The sequence below is a fragment of the Felis catus genome, chromosome D3, assembly GCF_018350175.1.
Source record: "Felis catus isolate Fca126 chromosome D3, F.catus_Fca126_mat1.0, whole genome shotgun sequence".
Lineage (NCBI taxonomy): Eukaryota > Metazoa > Chordata > Mammalia > Carnivora > Felidae > Felis > Felis catus.
Window position 1 is genome coordinate 22,384,763 of NC_058379.1, and position 6,527 is coordinate 22,391,289.

Below are 6,527 nucleotides of genomic sequence, written 5' to 3' on the forward strand. Positions count from 1 at the left end.
TCCTCTGCTGTGCGTAAGGCTCTGATGAATTTCTGGGATGCTCTGCTAAGAGGCTCGTCCTCTGCACCATAACCCCAGGGGCTCCTGTCACACCCATGGTCTCCTGGGCCTGGGCTTCAGGTTCTCAGTCACAGGCAGCCTCTGTGAGCAGAAGCCCCCCATGTCCTGCAGCCTGAACTCAACAAGCAATGGGTGTCCGACCAGCCTCACCACCAGAACAGGCCTAGGGGCTGAGCCTTCCCGAGTTCAGGCTTCAGAAAACTAGTCCCCCTGCCAAGGACTGGGGAGGCTTTGGTGTGGCTCCACTCACAAGGCTCTTCCAAGTCCTTGATGCTCATTCTACAGCTCCTGCCTCTTCTAAAGGGTCCCTACTCATCCTTTTGTCTCTCTTTCTGTCTCCTCAATCCTTCCCTACACTTGGGCTTAACTTTCTATTCCAAAGACCCTCTCTTCCTGTCTCTCTATGCCTTCCCACTGAACATGTCCTGTCCAGAGGAGATGGCCAGGCCCCACGGGGCCTATGTGCTGACACTTCCCAGATAGGACACCTGGGGTTGGGGAGAGCAGGGACTCCAGAGTCCTGGGCTCTTTGTCTGTGCTTCTGCCTTTAAGAAAAAAAAAAATCGTGTTCCTCAAAATTAAAAAAAAAAAAATTTAATGTTTGTTTATTTTTGAGAGAGACCGAGAGACAGAGAGACCGAGAGACAGAGAGTGAGTGGAGGAGGGACAGAGAAAGAAGGAGACACAAAATCCAAAGTGAGCACCAGGTTCTGAGCTGTCAGCACAGAGCCTGATGCAGGGCTCAAACCCATAGACTGTGAGATCATGACCTGAGCCAAAGTTGGCTGCTTAACCGACTGAGCCACCCAGGCGCCCCTGTGTTCCTCAAAATTTAAACATAGAATTGTCATATGACCTAGCAATTCTACTCCTAGGTAGATACCCACAAGACTTGAAAAACAAGGGTTCAGGGGTGCCTGGGTGGCTCAGTCGGTTAAGCATCCGACTTCAGTTCAGGTCACGATCTCATGGTTCGTGAGTTTGAGCCCTGCATTGGGTTCTGCTGACAGCTCAGAACCTGGAGCCTGCTTTGGATTCTGTGTGTCTCTCTCTCTCTGCCCCTCCCTTGCTACTGCTCTGTCTCTCTCACTCTCTCAAAAATAGATAAACATTTAAAAAATTGTTTTAGAAAAACAGGGGTTCAAACAAAGACTTGTACACCCAGGTTCACAGCAGCACTATTCACAATAGCTAAAAGGTAAAAACAACCAAGAGTCCATCAATAGATGAATGGATAAATACAATGGGTATATCTACACAATAGAATAGTATTCATTCATAAAAAGGAATGAAGTACTGATGCACATTATAACATGGATGACCCCTGAAAACATTGTGCTAAGTGAACAAAGCCACACACAAAAGATCACATATTGTATGATGCATTGAATGTGAATTATCCAGAATAGGTAAATCCGAGACAGAAAGCATATTGGTGGTTGCCAGAAGCTGGGGAAAGGTGGGAAATGGGCAGTGATTGTTTAATGGGGGTTCTCCACACCTGGGTGGCTCAGTCAGTTAAACATCCGACTTCAGCTCAGGTCATGATCTCACGGTTTGTGGGTTCAAGCCCCGTGTTAGGTTCTATACTGACAGCTCAGAGCCTAGAGCCTGTTTAGGATTCTGTCTCCCTCTCTCTCTGCCCCTCCCCAGTTGTGCGCTCTCTCTCTCTCTCTCTCTCTCTCTCTCTCAAAAATAAATAAACATTAAAAAAATTTAATAGAGTTTCTCCTTTTGGGTTGATGAAATGTTTTGGAACTAGGTAGAGGTAGTGGTTGGACAACATTTTGACAAATAATGCCACTGAATGGCACACTTTAAATTAGTTAATTTTATGTTATGCAAATTTTACTCCAATAAGAAATTTTTTAAAAATAACATTTGTGGGGGCACCTGGTTGGCTCAGTGGGTAGAGCATGTGACTCTTGATCTCAGGGTTGTGAGTTTGAGCCCCACATTGGGAGAGGGTTTACTCAAAAAATAATAAGTAAATAAAAATAAAATAACACTTGTGGATTCCTTCATCTCAAATATATAAGCAATACACATGCAAAGAAATAAAATCCATGGGGAGATACGAGTTGGCCACACAGTCATGGAAAAATAAAGAACTACATAAAGAACAGAAGGGCTGACCAACTTTATAAAGTCAGACTTTATAATAGGTGAGAAGGGGGTCAAAGAAGGGGCCACACACAATAACCAAGAAGAAGGATGTGTCAATAGTATGTTCTAAGGCTGTGTGGTCCAATACAGTGGTAATCAGCCACGATTTAAATTTAAACAACTAAAATAAAAAATTCAGTTCTTCAGTTCATTAGCCATATTTCAAGGACTCAGTAGCCACATGTGGTTAGTGGCTGCTGCAAAGACTTTCTCCTTGACCAAGTTCAGCATGGCTTCTAGCTGCTTGTGCCCATCCCTAGGATTGCCCCAATTCCCTTAAAATGCCCACTGACAAGCTTGCACTTATACAATTTTTTTTTCAACGTTTATTTATTTTTGGGACAGAGAGAGACAGAGCATGAACGGGGGAGGGGCAGAGAGAGAGGGAGACACAGAATCGGAAGCAGGCTCCAGGCTCCGAGCCATCAGCCCAGAGCCTGACGCGGGGCTCGAACTCACGGACCGCGAGATCGTGACCTGGCTGAAGTCGGACGCTTAACCGACTGCACCACCCAGGCGCCCCAAGCTTGCACTTATAAATCCTTTCTCTACCCCTTTGAGAGGTAAATCATCTACCACCCAAAACTATTGCATCAAGGACCTGAAAGCCATCTCTTTCAAAGTCAAACATTCAAGAAGATGACTTTTGATCCTGCTCCCAGTTCCTGTGGGAGGTAAAAGCCTAAGATGGGGGCTGGGAGTGAATGGGAGGGAGGATGCTTACTCCAACTAGCACCACTACCTCCCTAAAAATACAAGAATTTTGTTTGCCTTAACTAGTTAGTGTCTGGCTTTGTTGCTCCTTGGCATTACCAAGTTAGACAGTGTGGACATAGGACACGTCCATCATTGGGGAAAATTCTATTGGGCAGTGCTATATAACATGATGACATCACGAAATCTTCCCAAGGGAGGGGGGGCCCCTGAGCCAAACTGATCCATTATCTCCTAGGAGAGGACACCTCCAAATAGCTCAACCAATGAAGCAGAATATTTAAAAAGCAAATCAGACCAATGATTCATAATAACAGAAAAGCATAAAAAGCCATTTTGGAGAAAGGAAGGGCACTTTAAGTTGTAAACAAACAAGTGAACCGTGTGTAAAAGGTGTGAACTTTAAGTCTGACTGAGGTAACAAGTAAAGTTTATAGACAGTCGATTCAGTCTGGCTTTAATCCCCTTGGGAGAAAACCCCAGATTCCGTGCTCCCCTAGTCCAGTTAATTGGCCTGTAACTCAGAACTGTGACACCAAGAAGTATTTACATTTTCACCTGGGCCTATTCAAATTACAACTCCAACAAAATAATTAAAGTGTAACATTGAAATTCAGCAGAGATGTAAAATTACAGAGCTGTAACCCTGTGGTTATGTTATAGGAAGGTATGAAAGAAGTATAGAAATAACCAATAAACAAATGAAGTTCAAGTGGAATATTTAGGAACAAGCTTAAGTATTATTGTAGCAATTTTGAGAATCATTGGATTTCTGCCTTTGCTGTTCAAAGTATTTGAAGTGCTCAAAATTACCACTTGTAATGAATTGGTAATTTACAGGTAGAGTATAACTCCCACAGACCAGTCAGGCACTGAGCAACTTTCAGCCTTCATATTCCCCAAGCAAGTTTGCCAACAGGGTGCCGGTTTGGGATAGAGGTGAGACTCTGACCTGTCCCTGATCACTGTTTGCTCTCTGTTTCCTCTCCCACATCCACCATGAATTTATGCAATAGCCTCCTGACCAGTTTCCTGCTCTGAACATCTGCTCTGTCATTCTTCACTTGGGCCCAGGGTTATCTTCCTGGCACAGGGAGAAATCATCAGTTTCTGCCTCTAAAGCTATCACTTTCTTTTTTCCTTCCTTCCTTCCTTCCTTCCTTTCTTGAGAGTGGGGCAGAGGGAGAGGGGGAGAGACAATCTTTTCCTTTTAATATTTACTTATTTTGGGGACAGTGCAAGCAGGGGAGGGGCAGAAAGAGGAGGAGAGATGATCCAAAGTGGGCTCTGTGCTGACACACTGATAGCAGTGAGCCTGATGTGGGGCTCAAACTCATGAATTGCGAGATCATGCCTGAACCAAAGTTGGATGCTCAACCGAGCCACCCAGGTGCCCTGGGAGAGAGAGAATCTTGGGCTCCTTGCCCAGCACAGAGCCTGATGCAGGACTTGATTTCATAACCATGAGATCATAACCTGAGCAAAAATCAAGAGCCACCCAGGGACCCCTCTAAACTTTCAAAGGCTCCCCACCAACGACAAGACATGGCCCAAAGTCCCCAACATGGCCTGAAGTTCTTTCATGACCTGACCTCGATCTTTTTGAAGTCCCTGCCCTCATGGCCCCTCTCCCCTCTCTTACCTCTATGAGTTTCTTCGTCTCTACCCAGAATGTCTTCTTCCCGTTCCCACCTTAGAGGCCCAGCCCAAAGACCATCTCCTCTGGGGAACATTTCAGGACCCCCCTAGTGCAGAGTTCTTGCTTATGTCTTTACTAAAACACTCTATCTTCAGGGATCCAAGACAGGTAGTGGTTAAAGATCCAGGCCTTGGGTATAGACAAATAAGGGTTCAAATCCTAGCTCTGGGTCTTACTAGCCTCTCAGTTGCTGCCCATGTAAATGAGCACATGGGTCCAATGGTGAGCACAACAAATATGGCCTGTGCCTTCATGGGGCTGACAGTTAAGGGGGTGAGTCAAATAGTCGAATCAAGCAATGTCTAATGAGAGCAGTATTCTGGAATAGAGGAGCACGGTTCTGTCTGAGCATTTAACTGGGGATCAGAGAAGTTGAGGCAGCACTAATGAGGCAGTGCAGGAAAAGGAGGCAAGGAAAGAGTATTCAAGTTGAGAGAATGGCGTGTGCAAAGGCCCTATGGCAGGAGAGAGCAGCAAGGGGAGAGAGATAGCTCTATACACTCCCTACCTGATGTTCTGTGGCTTGGGAAGGGCCAGAGACCTCCTGGCTTTTGTGAGGGAAGAAAGATAGAAATGCAGTTGTGGTCCCAGACCCCTAAGCCATGTTTTTCCTCCCTGGTCCCAGGTCTTTAGGGTCGTTGGTCAGGCTCCCACTGCCCACCCCTCCCTCTCCCAGACCCTTGTGACTACCTCCCTTCTTAGAGTTAGAGCGTAGAGGATATGTGGCCACACCAGACCTCACCTTTTCCTGGGGCCATCCTGAGTTGGTGGTGGGAGCCAACAGAACTTTCCCCCAGCTGCCGTAAAGCCTAATCTCCACTTCCCAAGCAGGCTCAGGCATGAGGCCACACCTGCCCTGGGCATCTGTGTCAGGTAGATACTCCTTTCCAAACTCTGCACCTAGGGTAACCCAAGCCACATCCTACATATTTGGAGAGACATTCAGTGGCATCTGTCCAGCCAACAGGTCTGAAGGGTAGGACTGATTTAGCCATGATGTGGAGGGGCAGAGCAGGCAGGGGCTCCTGCAAAGAATGATCCCACTCCAACAACAGAGATGCCATTCACTCCCACAGAACTTCCTTCAGTTGGTAGGTTTTAGGCTTGAATTAGGACTGCAAGCAGAGCACTTATGGCCCCTGAGAGATGCCAGGAGTTTCCAGAGCACCCAGAAGGTGGGCGGGAGAGGAAGTGCAGTGAGTGGTCAGGAGGTGTGGGATTCGGGTTACATACCATGATGATACCATCATTGTGGTTTAGCTTCTCAGCCCATGGGTCAGGGGGGACCAAGGGAATGAGCTTGAGAAGGCAGGGGGAGACAGGCACACCATGGAAGAGGGGAAGTATCTGTCCCTCAAAGCACTGGAACCCAGATGGTTAGAACGAAAGTCCTCCAGGGCGTCTGGGTGGCTAAGCGGGTTCAGCGTCTGACTCTTGATTTCGGGTCACGATCTCACGGTTTGGGGGTTCCAGCCCCAAGTCCGGCTTGGCACTGTCAGTGCGAAGCCTGCTTGGGATTCTCTCTCTGCCCCTCCCCTGCTGTCTCTCTCTAAGTAAATAAATAAACTTAAATATATTATATATGAATAAAGAATATGAAAATTCTTTAAAAAAAAAAAAAGAATGAAAGTGCTCCACAACCAGCCAGTAGATGACGTTTGAGGAGGTGGCATAGTGCTACAGGGTCAGGGGGAGGACATCTGCCCCTGTTAGCATGACAGGACTTGAGGGTAACCTGGAAGCACGGAGCTCGGCAGGCAGAAGGACACGACATGGGCGATGAGTGCCTGGACCGGCACCAGCCTGCCTGGCTTTGCTGCTTGCTGGCTCGGAGACCTCAGAGGCTCCTTGAGCTTCAGTTTCCTGGTCCCTAAGGGGGGTGATCACA